Raw genomic sequence first — 19,164 nt, 5'->3', positions numbered from 1 at the left:
CAGGTGTAAAATATGCTTAAATATATTTTAATTTGTCCAAATTTCGTATATATCATTATAGAGTTGTGATTTAAAAAAAAAAAAAAAGTATTTGGGTGCCATCAGATAGAATCGAAACTGAAACTGTAGCATTCAAAGCTGGTGACATTACGACTGTACCAACGTGACATGCATATAAAGTAATTAAAAATAAACCAAGACGAATGTACAAGATGTCTAATAATTTTTTCAATTTTGACCCATTTTTAACACCTTAAAACAATTTTAACGGGCAAAAGACCCATAAAAGAACAGCCCATAAAAAATCCAATCATTTGAGTCGTCTAGCATCGCACTGACTTTTAGTTTTGGAGGAGATAGAGTTTGAAAATATGGAGACAGACATATAGCCGTTATTATATTAGATTTTATTTCAATAAACCGCTTCGTAATAGAAATATTGAAGAACAATAAAAGTGAAGGAACCAATTCACCTTGTCATGCTTCCAGTAACAGCCACACTTGGATGTTAGGAAGTATGTTAGTTGACTATATCTGAACATCAAGTTCACAAGCAGTCTTTAGTCACATGTACCTCCCAATCATAAAATAATATACTAAAAAGGTGAAGTTTTAGAATAAAAAGGCATTAATTCAGAAATAAGAGGAGTAGCTGCGTTAAGATGGATAAATTGAGGGAGACAGAGTAAAGTGTTTGCCAGCAGAGAAGTCACATTAAAGTGAAGAGTTGGTACGAATTATAGCGTCAGTGAAAAGGAGTGCTGTCAATTTCTATTTCAATTACATCATGGCCTATTAAAGCATACAAGATACTCAAGGACAAAGGTCAAAAAGATTGTTGGTTGAACAATAAAGAGCACCATGAGAGGATTGGAAACAATGGATAGAACCAGCAAAAGATTGCTTAAGGGGAACTTATCCAAAAGGATAGCTCAAAAAAGTATTTGTTTACGTTAGACTTTAAGACAACCATGTTGGCAGAAGACTGCTTAAGGAGAACTTTTTTTTTTTTTAGAAGGGAGTCACCACTTATCAAGGCCTGAAGACCATTTGAAGATAAAGGTTAATGAATTTAAGGTGGTAGTTTAGTAATCGTTGATGTAGAATTGGGATGTTAGTGGTAAAAAAATCTGAAACCAAAATCAATGTTTCAATCCCCACCCCCAATTTCTTAACAGAAGGGACCAGGGTGTTTACTCATAATCTCCTAAATAATCTCATCTTACAAAGGATGTTAAACTACAGTATCTCTTTTTTGGTCCCCCGACAAAAGGAGGGTGGACCTGTAAATTCACCCTTGTCCGTTTGTCCGTGCGCACTTTTCTCAATGACTACACCTCGGAAGTTTTTGAAATTTTGCACAAACATTAAATATGATACGAGTAAAAAAGTAACTGAACGGATTTTCCAGGAAAACTCCAGTTGCCCCCTTAGGGGTGCCTTTTGGATTGAAACTCCAAATTTAAATATCTTAATGCTTTGGGAACTTTTGGGGCTAAATGACGGGGGGGAGTCTTTAAATGATGGACTTGGTCATTTATTTTTTTGCATGATGCAGAACTCGGATTTACATATATTAAGGCCTAAAACTGCACCGTTTGCTCATTTTCACCAGGATTTGACATCCCCTGGGGACTTTTGGGGCTAAATGTGGAGGGGGGGGGAAGCAAATGCAGAACTTAATCATTTTTTTATGCCTCGTTCACTGTGCACTCACGGGGCATGCTTCACTTGTTCATACTGAAAATATAGATGTAACAGAGTATGGTGGCACGTATGCAAATAACGAGCAAATATCACAAGAAAAAAAAAAAACTATAAAAAGGAAAGATAGCATGTTAGAGGGGACAATCACATTAGAAATGTGGGTGACATTTCAAGAGTTGAACCCCAGATAGATTCTTGAGGCATACCAACATTGATACTTTGAGCTTCAGACTTCTGATCAACGACTACTCATAAAAACCTATCGGAGAGAAAAGATTTGATGGTTGAGAAGATATTTGCAGATATTTCATAGCTGGAAATCTTGTGAAGTGGACCTTTTATGTCAAACCCTATCAAATGCCTCTGATATACTAAGAACTTTTGCTCTTGAGAGGAAACCTGTGCTGATAGATTCATTGATCCTATGAGAAATTACAGTCAGTACATCAGCTGTAGATCTCACAGGATAGAAACCATATTGCTTGTCACCGAATAAGTTGGTTTTGCTGGAAATGGTTGACAATTTATCTGTTTAACACAGATTCAAGCAACTTATGTCACACAAAAAACTAACTGGTCTGTATTGAGATGCAGAAGGCAGATCTTCAGTATTTTGAAATACTTGGCAAACTATTGAGGTTTTCTAAGGTGTTGGGAAGCATTTTTTTTGTTTATTGATTGAACAGCTTTGCAAGAATCGGTGCTAGTTCTGGTTGCAGCTTTTTGAGTATTATGACTGGAATATTTTCAAGATCATTTGCTTCATTGGTATCAAGGTTCTTGATGGGTGTAGCAATATCATGAACTCAGATTTTTTTTCGATCATAGCAAGAAATTCAGGAGGTAGGTGATCCTGATAGCACAAGGTCGAGTTTGCTGCAAAGTTCTTAGCAAAGAGTTTGGCTTTGTTAGATGCTGACAAAATCACCTCAGGTCTGTTGATGATCGTTGGGATAGAGGACCTGCATCTGTTTAGGATCTTGTTTGTTATTCACCAAAGCTCATGGGAGCCAAGCTTAAACTTTGGACTTGATCGACTGAGCATCTGACTCTCTTGCGTTTTCTATAATCCTTTTGCAGTGATTGTCGGCAGTTCTAAAAGCGACTTTAGTTTTAAAAGATCTATTACGTTTAAAGCAGTTGAAGTGGGGATTTCTCTGTGTAATGGCAGCAGCACATTCAGACGTGTATTATGACTGGGTGTTTGGTTTCTGTTGGAATTTCTTGGAGGGTATGTAGCTGTTTATGCTGATGTCTAACTAATCAGTAGGGCTATAACAGTATATTCTTTTCATTGTTTTGACTCTTGAGTATATATCCGACACAGTTAGACACAATTAATCAACCGAGAACCACATCACTCTACATAAAAACATAAGATATCAATGGATATATATCTGAGAATCAAAACAAGGAAAATAATATGTTGTTGTCATAGCTCTACTAATCAGTTAAGTTAGATGCTATATTCGACTCATTCTTTTTAAACAGCGTAAGGCTGGTTCTGATACGAATATTCAGAAATCGTCCCGTTAACAATCGAGTATTGATACACTGTTTGATGGAAATGGATATTAGGGATTTTGTTATTTTTATTGAAACAACCGATTGATCAGAAGATCCTAGCAGAAACAGAACTGAAGATGAACACGACCAAGGATGGAGCACTGTTACCACATCTGGGCAGGAGCTACTAGAAAGGACTTATCCTGCCTTGATAGAGTTCAAAATAAACTTTGCAGCCTTGTAGGGGATGTCCTTTTCTCTTCCCTGCAACCTCTTTCTCACAGAAGAGATGTTGGGAGTCTGTCTCTGCTTTGTTATTTTCATGGCAAGTGCTCGTCCCCTCGCCAAACTTTCACGAGAAACACTCATCTAGCCGAAAACACTATCAATAATTTCCCCCCACTCTTTATCTGTGCGTAGATTCCATGAACAAAGTTTCTTTTTTAGAACTGCACGCCCGTAGAACTGTCTTCCACCTACCTGCTTTCCAGCTGACTACAATTTGATTGTCTTCAAGCCCAACGTAAACAAGTTCTTGATGAGCCGTTCCATTTAAGTTAACAAAATTTACCGAATTTCCATTACTAACGATTACTATATCGTCCAATTGATTACTGTGCACTCTTTAACCCTTATCCTCGAGTGGCCTCCAGGCCTTTATAAGTGGTAATGTACAATAAGAAGGGGAGGGGCGAATGAACTGGAATTGGATGACCTCGTCCTATGACGCAAGTCGGTTTATGGGTCAGACGTTGAATGGAGCAAAGTTCGGATGAACTTAAACCCTGACCGACAAAAATGAAACCCGGGAATAAGATGACGTAATTCGGCCGCAAATAAGACCAAATGCAAATATCAACAGGGTCAGAATGTGGGTCGATTACGTAAATCGATTAACGGGAAAATTCATAAAAAGCAAAAACAAGTCAAGAGACAGAGAGAGAGGTGACAGCAGAAAAGGACAGACGACGCTCAACTGCCTGTCACGGTCGCAACCACACCCTTCCCGCCACCCTCTCCTTCCTTCACCGCCATATTGATGTGTATATGTTGTTATTAAATAAATCAAATTGTTTTATAACAAAGCGTCTTGTTATTCATAGATAGATGAACAGCGGTGATTCCATTCACTAGACAAGACAACAACATATGCATATATGCACAAACAAACTATCTCTCTATCTATCGAGATATTAAAAAATCTCGGATAGCTAGAATATAGACGGTGCTAACAAAATAGACGTCACGGCCATATCACCCAGTATATAACAGTGATGCCTATGTTAAAAAAAAAAAAAAAAAATGGCATGTTGTTAAAAAGGATCTAAAAGACTTGCAAACTGTCCAGCAGCATTGGGTATCCCAGTGGTTCATTAAAAATCTGCGTTAAGCCATAAACAAGAAAGAAAGCATAACAAAATCTCCCTTCGTCATCTGTTTCGTTTCAGTGGACTAGCCCTTCGACATTGTGAACACTGACATCTCCACAGATGTGAATGTTGACCAAGAGATGGTCAGAAAGCATATGATCAATTTGCTCTCAAAGCTAGCTACTCCACGATTGTGGAGACGGTTGAGGGCAAATATGAATGTTTATAACTTATATAAAGACGAGTAGTTTTGTCTTTCATTCCTAGGGAGAAACTAGAAAGATTGTTAAAATGTTTTTGCTAAATGTTAGGGCATGACTCCCAGGACTTGGATGATCTTATTTATAACTACGTGTTAAGACAATCAACCCATAAGAAGCCCCTGACCTCATTATAAAAATATTGAATTTTGGATTCCAGTCAGTTCACTATCAGTCTCCATTTTGAAATGAAAACCACTTCTGATCAGGACTGGATTTATTTGCTTCCCCACTGAACAAATTAGGCACAAGGTCGTTTTTTAATGTGGAGAGAGGGGAGGAGGAGAAAGGGAAAAGGGGACCACCTCCCGGGAGGTGGGAAATGGGAGATGGATAATGAAGTCCATTTGGTGAAAAGGGTTGCCCCTACATGGATCAAAAGATTGCCACAAGGGCAATGGTCTTTGATTGCAGCATCTGCCGGAACAGATGGTGTTTATTTGCTCCCCCACTGAGCAAATTAGGCACAAGGCCGTTTTTAATGTGAGGTAAAAACCAGCTCCCCTAAAAGGGGTCACTCTGGTTACCAAAAATAATAATTGTCCCAGTATAGAGGGTTTCCCCTCCATTGACTGGTACAAATTATCTTAAGTGCAGCATCTGCCGGAACAGATACTACACTTTGATCTTGGCACGAAGGCCACAAAGGTGCCCCTGTGAAAGGGGGGGGGAGGTGGACTGATCAGGACTACATTGATTCTTTGCCGACTGGATCTCCTGCTGCCATCTTTGTTTTACAGAATCAATCAACAGCGATAACTAATGAATCTACTGGTCTAGGGAGTGAGGATCAGATTTTTCTTTTACCTAAATGGGTAAACTGCCTGGTCTTCACTTTATTATTTCACTATACAGGAGTATTATATCCTCTTTATCTGTTTCTCTGTCTGTTCTATTTGTTCTTCAAAACTACTGAAATTTTGAATGGATTTTTGCTATAAGGTGCAGTGAACTGTTATGGTATCTATTTGATACAATTATTGCAAAAATGAGCACAAATTGAATATTCAACCATCAATTTGGCATGAAGCACTCATTCTAAGTCAACGAAAGAATGATAAAAGACTGTCTATACTACTTACTACTAAATAGTTTATACATATGAATAGAGAAAGAAACAAAGAGACACATATACATCAATAAAGAGTGAAAAAAAACCCCGAACTATTTATACTACTTATTACTAAAATTGTGTGTTTGCTTGTTAAATGTTAGTTCGTTTGTCATATTATTTGAGGACATATTTTAATACTAATAAACCAGATGGGGGTTATAAACTTGATTTTATTAATGCTCTGAAGGCCTCCTCATGTAGATTAATAAACTTGTAAACGAACACATTTCAGGTGAAAACATTATGTACTTATGTGCCAAAGGCAAGATAAGTTATTTTTCTCCTTACATGGATAAGTTTTTTGTGCTTACTCTTCCAAAAAGTAATGTACAGCACATTGCTGTTACCAAAGAAAAATTAAATTATACTTTTATTAGGCGATTACATGTGAACACATAAAACTTTGAGAAAAAAAAAAAAGAATTTATAGTGGCGAATTAGTTTCGCATATAAATTTAATATAAAATGATCACCCACTTTTTGACCAGATAATAGTTAAACATGTAACTGTTTTACTTAAATCCTAAGTACAACCATTAATTTTTGTGGATGGGAAGAGTCTATTGCCACCAGGACTTAGTGTTAGGTATAGCATTATGGAAGATGCTTTTTTTTTTTTTTTTTTTTTACATAGGAATCACCACTTATCAAGGCCCATAGACCACTTGAGGATAAGGGTTAAGAGTGTAACAGTAGTCAAATTGGACAATATAGTTATCGTTAGTAATGGAAATTCGGTAAATTTGTTAATTTAAGTGGAACGGCTCATCAAGAACTTGTTAACGTTGGACTTGAAGACAATCAGATTGTAGTCAGCTGAAAAGCAGGAAAACGAGAGACAGTTCCACAGGCGTGCAGTTCTAAGAAAGAAGCTTTGTTCATGGAATGTATGCTTTGGTTTAGGCACAGATAAAGAGTGGGGGGAATTATTGATAGTGTTTTCAGCTAGATGTGTGTTTCTTGTGAAAGTTTGGCGAGGAGGGACCAAAGATTGAAGCTCAGTCAAGCACTTGCCATGAAAATAACGATAAAGTAGAGACAAACTAGCAACATCTCTTCTGTGAGATCGAGGTTGCAGAGAAGAGAAAAGGACATCTCATACGAGGCTACGAAGTTTATTTTTTGTGAGATTGTTTTCACTGATGCTGACTAATTTTTAAATGAACCAATTATTTTTTTTATTGTTTACTGTTTTTAGCCCCCCCTCCCCCCAAAAAAAAACATTTGGTAATGTCTACCTCTATTATTATAGAAAAGGAACTTTGTGTGTGTGTGTGTGAGTTCATTCCCTATAGACTCGAAAATGGCTGGGCCGACTTTTATGAAATTTCACATGAAGGTACTTTACATGTCTGGCAGTGTTCTTAGCTAGGTCTTGTATCGATAATCCAATAAAAGGAACAGGCGATTTTGACCAAAGTTAACATCTTACACAGCGTAACATCACAAGTGCATTTGAGAAATTTTATTATCACACAAGCCAAAAGACCCAACATATAAAAACAGTAGGTTCTTTGATATGACAGGGGCACGTTCGAAATAAATGTTTCTGTTTGGAGCACAATTGAGAGATGATATTTGACTCTTGCATTTTAACCTTTAATTCAAGCCATTATTTTATAAAATCAACACTAGGTTCTCTCTAGTGCAATGTAGACTACAATGTATTGTGGACTAAATCACTGCAGGAAGGCATTTTTGTGATGAGGATTGATAATTTGTATTATTTGGATTGCTGTTTAGATCTTGAGTGCTATTTTCACAACGTTTCGGTCGATGTAACCTCCAACCTTCTTCAGATATATATTGTTGCATTCGGAAATTTTTCTGTCGAACTCTGAAATCTGCACAGAATTTGCGGACCTGTAACTTAGTGGATAAAGTTCAGTGGTAAGTTACACTCTTCTAGGGGTTGAAGGTTCAATTCTCAGTATGGATGACACTCCTACTCAGTCATGGTTGACGTAATAAGAAAATCCTACCTCTGTTAAATAAGAAAGGGTTCTGTTTGAAATTCCGTGCAGATTCCTGAGCTAGACGAGATAAACCCGAAGAAGTCGGAGGTTACATCAACTAAAATGTAGTGAAAATGAGACTCAGTATTCCCTACCCCTAAAAGAAAAAAAAAAAAAAAATCCAGTAGAATCTCATTTTTGCAGTGGAGGTTGGGGGGGGGGGGTTTAGAGATCCTCAATTTATGATAAATGCCTAGTTCAGTCATGTAAATTATTCAAAGTGAAACGGATTTCAGTATTATTTTCAAACTTTTTTTTTTTTTTAAGTAAAAAAATAATTTTTTATTTTTATTTTATTTTTTTGCAAAGGCGTCACACCTCTTCTCAAGGCCAGGTGGCCACTCGAGAATAAGGGTTAATGAGTGTATGGCAGTCAATGGAACAATATCGTAGTAATTGTTAGTAGTGGAAAATTGGATTACTTCAGGGGATGGCTCATTAAGAACTTGTTCACATTGGACTTGAAAACAACCATATTGTAGTCAGCTGGGAAGCAGGCAAACGGAACAGAGGCAGTTCTAAAAAAAAGAAGCTTTGTTCATGGAATACACGTTTAGGTTTAGGCACATACAAAGGGGAGGGGAATTATTGATAGTTGTTTTAACTAGACAAGAGGGGACCATAGATTGAAGCTCAGATGAGCACTTGTCATGAAAATAGTCAGAGCAGGGACAGGCTCGCAACTTTTATTTTTTCTGTGGGAGAGAGATTGCAGAGAAGAGAAAAGGGTATCTCCTATGAGGCTATGAAGTCTATTTTGAACTCTGTCAAGGCAGGATAGGAGGCTTCAGCTCCTGCCCAAATATGGCAACAGTATTTAAACCTAAGTCATACATGGCTCTTCTACAGTACTTTAAATTATTGCATGTTTCTGCATAAGCGTCACATGCTGAGATGGAGAGGGTTCGATCGGAAAAATATAGTCACCATCTTTAACAAGTTGAGAACATTCATAATTAAATGGTAAGAGAAATTGGTATTTGTGCAGTTTATAGACTGTGCTATTTTTTTTCGATAAGATTTTCACGTTAAATTCAATTCTTTTGTTTATTATATTGTTCCTATTTACTTGCCTGCCCATGAGGGCAGAGTTAGACACAAGGTTGATTTTTAATGTGGCGAAAATCCAGCTCCCCAAAAAGGGGCCCTCTGGACAGGAACAAAAATTTAAATTGTCTCAGTCATGAAGGATTTCTCCTCCACTGATTGAGGACAGAAAAGGTGGAGTGCAGCATTAGAACAGATACCACACTTTGCTCCTAGCCAAAAGATTATATTGTTAATGTTAGGTTAAAGCACAGAATAGTTGGTTAATATTACCTGGTTTCCACCTTAACATTTTCCTTCAAAATAACGACTTTTGTAGGTTTTCAAGTATGCTGAAAACGAATATCGCATAGGGGGGGGGCAACCGTACTTTTCCTGGAAAATCTGTTCAGTTATTTTTTTTACTCATATCATGTTTAATGTTTGTGCAAAATTTCAAAAAATTCCACGGTGTAGTCATTGAGAAAAGTGCGGACAGACAAACGAACAAGGCTGAATTTACAGGTCCATCCTCCTTTTGTTGCGGGCCCAATAAGCAGTTTTCCGGTTAAAGCAATGTCATTTCTTATGTTATTGCTGGTGGCTATCTTGGTTAAAAAAAAAGTCAATATTTAAATATTTGTAGGGATTGCTCAGTTTCTAATGCAATGTTCTAGTAAATTGATTATCCATTCTGGAACAACTCGATGTTTTTAGGCAAAATTTCGAATTTCAAAAAAATAAGTTAGCCTGTTTTTTTTTTTCTTTAAAAACGGCTAAAATGCTTAAAGAAAATGACTAAATTCCCTCAATTTTGCCTAAAAAAAAAAAAAAAAAAACGTCGAGTGGTTTTAAAATGAGTGACCGATTTAGTAGAACGTTGGATTAGAAACTGAGCACACCCTACAAATATTTAAATATTGATTTTTTTTTTCATTTCCTTTGATAATCTGGTAGACTAGTGTACATTCAATAATAATTCGCTGTAAAAAATATTAAGAAAGAATGAAAATTAAAAAAATAGAGGGGGGCAAGATTCTTCAGGTCCGCCAACAAAAGATATAGTAAAACTTGAAAATCCTATCTGAAAAGCGCTACGGTCCGTAAACTGCATAAGTACCAAAAATACTTTCCTGTTATTTAAGTAGAACTTGATTCATCTCCTCTAAGGCAACTTGTGTGCATTTTGCAGTATAGGCAACAAAACCAGCTCCCCCCCCCCCCAAAAAAAAAAAAAATTTAAAAGAGTCTAGACCATTCCTGTTCTCTGTTGATTGTGCGGAGTACTACTAGTTCTGTGTAATTCTAGGAGGTCCACCCTCCCTGGCTTTGCCTTTTTTTGAGAACGGGTTAGTTTATTGCTGCTAATCTTCCGAGAAATGCTGACGGGGCTGCCCACGTGCTCACCAATCACCATTCACATTCGAAATGTAGACTTTTATAGGTTTTCCGGTATGCTGACAACGAATATCACGGTTAAATTTGGGCTGATTAGTCGTTTAGGAGATATGGACACATAGGATATTCAACGTAAAAGTTAATGCAATCCCTGGCAGCCATTTTGTTTTCACAACCGAGTAGTTAGTAATGCGCATGCGTGCAACCGAAGAAGGCGGCAAAGAAAATATTCCCCGCCATCTCAAAAAATGAAAAAATAGGGTGTTTATTCCAAAAGCCGTTCTTAACATGGGAGGGTGGGGTGGATGTTATTTTTCGGTTGTGAAAACAAAATGGCTGCCAGGAATTACATCAGCTTTTACGTTGGATAACACACGTTTTCATATCTGGTAAACTACTAATCAGCCCCAAATTTAACTGTGATGAATGTGAACGGAAAGTTGTAGTTAATATAAAAATACCCCACGGCACGGTATCTTTTACAGGGTCAGAATGCACCTCTTAGGCACTGACTTTTTCAATCCTGCTTTCTGACCTTTATGTCAGTTCTCACAGTGGGAGAGGAATAAATACCGACAACAAAACGAAAGCTTGGTAAATAAGTAAATAAATAAATAACTGCTACCAAAGGTCAGATAAGTTACTCTTTTATCTACCTAGATAAATTTTTAGTACTTCCGCATTACAAGGACGGCACCATTTTTATTTTGTGCGTTTCACTAAACTGTCGCCAGGTGGCGATTATTCTCGGTCAAAGAACAGAGGATGATAAATTTATCCCTTGTAAAGTTTTTAACCCGATTCAAAAGTGACAATAAATCGACCGAGTTTATTTATTTAAAAAATTAAAGCTATAAAACTTTGTTGACCCTTCAACAGGTGCCACAAAAAAAAAAAATAAATAAATAAATATAAAATAAATAAATAAGTAAAACTATATTTTATTACAGCGACAATTTTACTTTAATTCAAAAAAATGTTTCGGAAAAACATTTCGGTCAATTTTTACGACATGCCCCAGCGTATTATAACCCCCCCACCTCTCCATGTTAAGAATGGCTTATGAGGTTTAGGGGTGTTTATTCCGAAAGCCGTTCTTAACATGGAGAGGTTGGGTTAGAGTGCTTATAATACGCTGGGGCACGTCGTAAAAATTGACCAAAATTCCAATGTTGCTTTAATTAAAAAATTGTTTTGTTAAAATTATATTTTCTTACGCAAATATTTTAGTGTTGTGGAAAAAAATCTTGTTTGTTGCCGTGTTATTTGACTAAGAAGAAATTGGAGTTATCGTCCCCTAACAATGGTGCCGTCCGTGTAATGCAGAAGTGCCATTTTTTTGGTGTTTTAATTTATTCGAGAGCGTTTATTTAGCTTGAAACAAGTAGTACTAAGTCTTAAATTAGAACAATAAAAAAAAAATAGCCGACATGATCCGGAGGGTCTCGATAATCATTCAAAAATAGAAACTTAAACAAAATACTTTGGCGCTTCTACACTATCAGAACGAATTTGGAATTTTCCGATAAAAAACAATGGTTTCTACTGATTCTTTTTGTTGTCAATTCTGATAAATTACAAAGTTAACTTCCAAATTATGCAGTCGAAATTACCTGAATATATTACTGAATTATTAAAAAAAAAAAAAACTTTAATCGTGTTAGCAAGTAAAAAATTGCGGCCATCTTGTTTTTATAAAATAAATCGAATCAGAAAATGACCTCCCTTTTGAACCACCCTGTGTCTCAAGACAATACGATCGTGTTCTTCAAATTCTATTTTCTATAATAAATATTCATCTACCTTATCAATTTTCGTAATTTTTGGATATAATTATCTTAAAAATACGAGGAATACGTAGATACAATTGTTTTCATGTGAAATTCAGTTTTACATTTCCGAAATTTCGTTCTGATAGTGTAAGCGCCAATACTTTTTCGATTTTTGAGCGAATATCGAGACTCTTTGTATGGCCACCTCATGGCAATCATTAAAAAAAAAAAAAAATTGTTCTAACTTAAGACTCGGCACTACTTTTGTTTCCAAAGTAAATAAACACTTTAAAGTAAGTTAGAGCGCATGCGCGTGCACACACACACACACAAAACAAACTTACCCAGGAAGAAGAATAACTTATTTTGACTTTGGTAACATTTAAGGTATTTATGGACTTATGTTACCGTGCTGAAATAACGTTATTATTTAGAAAGGCATTATTAACAGAGAGAGAGAGAGAGAGAGAGGGGGGAGGGGGTTGTAACTATTCTGTACTTTCACCTAACGAGTAAAAAAAATAAAAATAAAATAAAATGGGTGCTTCTGCTTGTATAAAGAGTGGAGACCGATTTTTTTTAAATGTCCTTTTAAGAAAAAAACACGAAAATACTTAATTGTCATGTCGAAAATAGTATATCAAAAATTCATCGCGTAGAATATTACAAGTAATTTTTACGGAAAATTGATTTTTCGTAATGTTTTAGAGTAGACGGTAAAGATCGCAAAAATAGGGGGCATAACTCAGAACGCATATTACATCGGTTAACATGATAGCAATATATTTTTTTAAAACTAAAAACAAAAATAACAGTTCTGCTCGATGAATTTTTGTAATATTACTATTTTCGACATGACAATTCAGTAAATAATATTCTTTTGGTGCTTGTTAAGTTGGAGCCGTCAGATTGATTTTTTTTTTAAATATGTGGTTTAAAAAAAAATCAGTACTTACCTGTCATGGCGAAAATAGAAATATATTCAAAATTATAAAAATTCATCGAGGAGAAAATTTATAGTTAAAAATAATTTTTACGGAAAATTGGAGGAAATTGCATTTTCCCTAGACGTGAACACCTTGAAGATTGCGAATACAAAGGATATACTTATCTCTCTTTTCGCTACAGTAATGGACGCCATACTTTTTTTTTAACCTATAGCGATAGATTAAAAAAAAAATTCTTTTACTAAAACATAATAGCAGTTCTACTTGATGAATGTTCGTAAATTTTGGATAGATTAATATTTTCGACATGACAAGTAAGTACTGTTTTTGCTTAAAACCACATATTTAAAAAAATCGATCTGTCGACTATCTTAACAAAGACCATTTTGCTTAAAAGGACATATTTAAAAAAATCTGTCGCCTCTTTAAGCACCCAAAAAAATATCGTAAAACTTGGATTTAACTTGAAAATTTTTTTAAAAAAATAGTGCGCGGTACAATTTGTTTTTATCACTTTTCCGTTTGGTTGACTATACTGCATAAATGACCCAACCAATAAAAGATGCCAGCTATATTTTCCCGGTCGAGATCGTTTCACGTGTACTGTGAGGAACAACTCGTTGTAACTTACGTCTTTGAAATGTTGAAACAAATAATAAGTTGTTTCCAGGGAAAATGTCGCAATCCACTTCATTCAAAATAATTTAATGATTCTGGATATGACCTTAAACTATATCCAGTGGTGAGGCCGCAGCTTGCGGGCTTTGGGGAGTGTGGAGCCACCCTTTAATTGTCATTGCTCCCAGGTCCACTCTGACCCGGAGTGGTCGTACCTGTAGGGTCCCAACTATGGGTTAAATAGAAACCGATTTTAAAACAACAAATATATTCTATTAAAAAAATTTTCTTCAAAATCTTTGGATTTGGCATTAAATAACCTGAAAAGGGTTGATATGCCATAAAACAAAAACAACCAACCAAATCAAAATAATTTATGTGACTAAAATACAAAAGTAACCGAAACTGCAACAGTCCGAGGTAAAAAGCTATCCGAGTAAAAGCTTTGGGTTTGTTGTAAAAAAAAAACAAAAAAAAACAAAACAAATGTTATCAAAAGGCAAGATAAGTTACTTTTCTACCAAACTGGATAATTTTTTAGTGTTTTTATTTAATGTAAAATGTTTATTCGGCTCGAAAAACAGTGTTTACCGATGTATTTGAAAAGTACAAATGGCGGCAAGCCGGCGGACTCCGTGTTGAACACGTTAAGTTTGGGAAAAATGAGTTAAAACTAAAAAACTATACAAAATACTGCTAGGAACTCACTCAATAACCGTGACATAGGCTGACAAATATTCGTTTTTTTTTTCTTTAGTTTTTTTTTTTACTAATTTTCTCAAACTTAACGTGTTCAACACAGAGTCCGCCGCCATTTGTATTTTTCAAATACATCTGGAAACACTTTTGAGTCGAATAAACATTTGACATTAAATAAAATATATTTAATTAAATAAAACACTAAAACAATTTCCAGTTAGGTAGAAAAATAACTTATCTTGCCTTTGGTAACATTTATTTTTTTTCAACTTTTTCGAATCTCTGTGTATAGTAAAACAAACCCAAAGCTTTTACGGCATCTAGGGAGGGGAGCTCTACAGTGTGGGGTACGATTTTGCTGCTCGTTGAGTTTCTCAAGCGTATTGTCGTCGAGGGGGTACCAGTGCTTTTTGGACTTCGTCAGAGCACTTGCTATTGAAATACTTGTAAAACGGGCACAAGGATGCCACGTTTCTGTGATGAGACAGAGGTTGGAGTTTAGTTGATAGTTCAGGACCTATTAGGTTGACGACTCTTTTTTTGAACCCTGTCTAGGAGCGAGGAGGCTATTGGTAGATATGCACCTGTCCAGATGTGGCAACAATACGCCATGCATGGGCAAACAGAAAAAAAAAAAAAAAAAAAAAATCGATCCGTCGACTGTATCTTAACAAGCACCTTTGTTTTTATCATTTTTCATTTTGTTCTCTATATTGCAAAAGTGTCCGGACTTGTATATATAAGATGGCAACCTGATTTTTCCGGTCGAGGTCGTTTCACGTGTATGAGGAACGACCGTTGTAACTTTGAAATGTTATTGTCTTTTACGTTGTCTAAGTAAATAATAAGTTGTTTGTAGGGAAAATGTCGAAATCCACTTCACTCTAACTAATAAACGTGACTAAAATAGAGAATTAACCGAATTTTTTTTTAAATTAAAAAAAAAAAAAAATCTAAATTTTATACAGGAGAGGGAGGGGGAAGACTTCTTGTTGCTAAAAGAAATTGAGCACTATTATTCGTTTTACTTATTGCTTTTGATTCTGCCCTTCCACAGACTACCCTACCAGACATAAATTTTCGATATCTTAAACAAATAAATAATAAGAACTAATTATTTACTCACCCTTAAAATATTCACGGTTCGATAAATAGTTGAAAGTTCGAAATTTCGACCACAACGTCGAAAGAGAACAAAGAAATTCCAGTCACCGGTGTACACGAAGAATTCGTTCCTTATGAAAATAAAATCCGATTAAAACCCAAGTTAACGTTCCTAATACGAAAATCCCTAACGTTAGGCAGGTATGTGTATTTGGGCATTTTATACAATAGCCAACATAAAAATGGACGTAAAATAAATAAATAAATAAATAAATGTTAGAATGATACCAAAGGCAAGATAAAATACTCCTCTGCCTTTCTAGATAAATTTTGCTATGTTTTAACTTATTTTAAAGCGTTCATTTACTTTGAAAGAAAAGTAGTGTTGAATAAAAACTAACAAAAAACTGCGGTCCCGTTACATCCATGTAATCGCTCAAAAATCGAAAATTAAACAAAATACGGATAGAAAACCATCCAGTAAATGTCATCAATCGTGCGAAAATGTGATGTTTTACTAGTATTTTGTTTAATTTTCTAGTTTTAAGCGATTATTTTGGGTCGAAATGATTATAACAAAACCGCTCTTTTTTCTGTACTAACTCAACAAACTTGCGGTAAATGTACATTTTAGGTGCGTAAATTATTAGATTTGCATAAAACCATAAAGGCTATTAAAAAAATATATATATATATTATTAGACCCATAGACTTAAATGAAACCATAAAAAGCTTTATTATTATTATTATTATAATTATTATTATTATTATTATTGTTATTATAATTATTATTATTATTATTATTATAATTATTATTATTATTATTATTATAATTGGATGAGGAGACTACTACTACTACTACTAATAATAATAATAATGATAATAATGATAATAATAATATCCCCCACCCCCGAAAAAATATTAAGCGCTGGCATCAACTGGCACCACACAAAATAGTTGATGAGAACGGAAAGACTGAGAAGAGAAAGCACGAACCAGACTTCCACTGGATCAGTGCAAAGATGACTAATGCCACTCAAATCCCAATGATGATCAATCGTCATTGCTAGCAAGAAGTCAATGGCAAGTGGCTGTTGCAATAATGTAAATTCATTTGCAAAAGTTATTGAAAGAGGTGGAGAGTACTGGAAATCTGGGGAGACTTGTTGCCATCCAGACTCCAGGGAACATCACCAGTTATTGTCAGTGAGCAATCTCTAATGATGACCTGTGTGAGAACTCCTACTGAGTACAAATAATAATAACAATAATAAATTTAAAGTAAATTGACTGAAGGATAGAAATTTATTTTCTGGTTTTTGTGATCCAAAAATAATATATAAAGTCCAAATATCTGCAAATATATAATCTATGATATAAATCTCACCTTGTCTGTTTAAATGTATGTATGTATTTATGTATGTATGTCTTGCAAAAACTTTTGACAGAGGCGACGGATTTTCACGAGATCAGTATCGTTTTGAAAGCTTGACCCTTCGGACGACAAATATTGAAAAATTGGCCAAAAACATTACTTCCTTCACCCTAAACTGAGCACTTTTCTACAGGGAGAGGTCGCTTTTTTTTTGACAATATTTTCGAAAGTCAGCCCCTCTTTTCGATTGTCTAGCCTTAATTTAAACCTAAGTCACTTCTGGTTTGGCGATGAGCGCAACAGTAAACACGTCACATTTTTTTTTGCACATTCTTTTCTTCCTTTGCGGCATGGATTCTAGTCTGCCTGCCTACTACCACTTTTTTTTCTTTTTTTGCTCAACAGACACCTCCAAACACCCGGGCAACGCCGGGCACACAGGTCAGTACAAATATAGAATCCAAATCTATAATTAATAACAATTATAGACAAAATGAATGGTCGATCCCCATAATTTAAAAACATTTTCATCCCTCCCTTCAGTTTCACCAAACTTCAGAAAATCAACCAATTGTAATTAGATTTTCAGTATTTATTTATTAACTAGCAAATAACTCGGCGTTGCCCGGTCATAAAATCTGGTTAAATATGATGTTTTAATTTATGCAGGTTTGGTATTTATTATTATTATAGAGCCAATATGATATTATCCATAGATATAGTAAAACTTGAAAATCCTACCTGAAAAGCACTGTGGTCCATAAACTGCATAAGCACCAAAAATACTTTCCTGTTCTTTAAATAGAACTTGATTCATCTCCTCTAAGGCAACTTGTGTGCATTTTACAGTATAGGCAACAAAACCAGCTCCCCCTAGCTCCACATTTAAAAGAGTCTAGACCATTCCTGTTCTCTGTTGATTGCGGGGTACTACTTCTTCTGTGTAGTTCTAGGCGGTCCATCCTCCCAGACTTACTGGAGGGGCATAGGCCATCTACAACTTTGTAGATGCTTTTGCAGCGAGTTCTGTTTTCGGGGCGAGGGTGCTGGTCCCATGCACAACCTTCCCAGAATGTACATATAGCACCTAGCCTTCCCAAATGGTCACCCATTTGGTACTGGCCAGGCTCAACATTGCTTAATTTCGGTGATTGCTCCATACTATTATTATATCATATCCAGTGTCTCACCCTGGTGTTGCCCGGTCATAAAATACATTTAAATATAATATTTTAATTTATGCAGATTTCATATTTATTATTATAACGTCAATTCTCTATTGATTATTATATTGTACCCAATATATAGTAGTGATTTTAAAAGTTAAAAAATAAAATATGACTTGGGTGCCATCAGCTAGAATCGAAACCAAAACATTTAGTTGTTAACATTTACTTTAGTTGTTAACGTTTGTGCTAATCATCAGATTAATAGTAAAAAAAAAATGAACCGACTTTAACATATAAATGTATATTTGCGCATGCGTAGAAGGTACATGTTTAGTCAACTTACGCCTGCCAAATTTCAGTTTTTTTTTTCACTTTTGACCGCTTAACAGCTATTTTTACCGGCTAAAACCAAACCAGAATTTGTTCCACAAGTCCAAATTCCCTATATATCAAGTTTCCAATATGTAGACCAGAAATTGACAGATGTTTTGTAGAGACTGTTCCTTTGACAGACAGACAAGGTCGCTTTTATATATATATACTAGCAGAGAATGTGTTTCACGCCAGTTTGGAGGTGTTACTTTAGAGTGTTTTGTAATAGGAGAAGTATTTTTGGGATGAGTCGGATTCAGAGAAATATTTTCAGTGAAAAACGTTTGCAGGTTTTAAAATCAAATGTGAGAAAAAAAAAACAAAATATGATAGACATTGTTATATGGGAAACAAAACAAAATAATGAGTTAAGAAGGCTTATACTTACAAAATAGATCATTTATGTATATTTAAAATGGAAAGTTTGGCAGTAAAAGAAAAGCAGAATGTTTGTGAATATTTTAAGAAATTTTGTAAAATCAAAGGGTTTCATTAGCTGCGACGTTGGAAGAAGTCTGGATCGATTAAAAGCCTTGTGTTTCAGGGGGCAAGTAAATCGTATTCAAAACTTCTTTGCTCAATTTAATAAATTATAATTCATTTTTTTTTTCTTTTTTACAAGGTAGTCATCACTTATCAAGGCCCGGAAGCCACTCAGGGATAAGGGTTATTGCGTGTACAGTACGTTAGTATTGGAGATTTGATAAAGTGT

The 19,164-nt window shown here is 35.3% G+C and overlaps 1 protein-coding gene across 3 annotated transcripts in view; it reads right to left on the bottom strand.

The window, feature by feature from the left end:
• LOC145267092 (uncharacterized) overlaps nt 1-15,713 on the bottom strand; it is a 36,737-nt gene extending 21,024 nt beyond the window's left edge. For all 3 annotated transcript variants that reach the window (XR_013864823.1, XM_080123088.1, XM_080123087.1), the window contains exon 1: nt 15,559-15,713. The gene's annotated coding sequence lies outside the window, so the exon portion shown is untranslated. The remainder of the gene's footprint in view (nt 1-15,558) is intronic.
• Between the last annotated feature and the right edge of the window lie 3,451 nt (nt 15,714-19,164).

The sequence above is a fragment of the Euprymna scolopes genome, chromosome 42 (assembly GCF_053919585.1).
Source record: "Euprymna scolopes isolate OS-2025 chromosome 42, ASM5391958v1, whole genome shotgun sequence".
Taxonomy (NCBI): domain Eukaryota; kingdom Metazoa; phylum Mollusca; class Cephalopoda; order Sepiida; family Sepiolidae; genus Euprymna; species Euprymna scolopes.
This window is presented reverse-complemented; position numbering and strand designations above follow the sequence as displayed.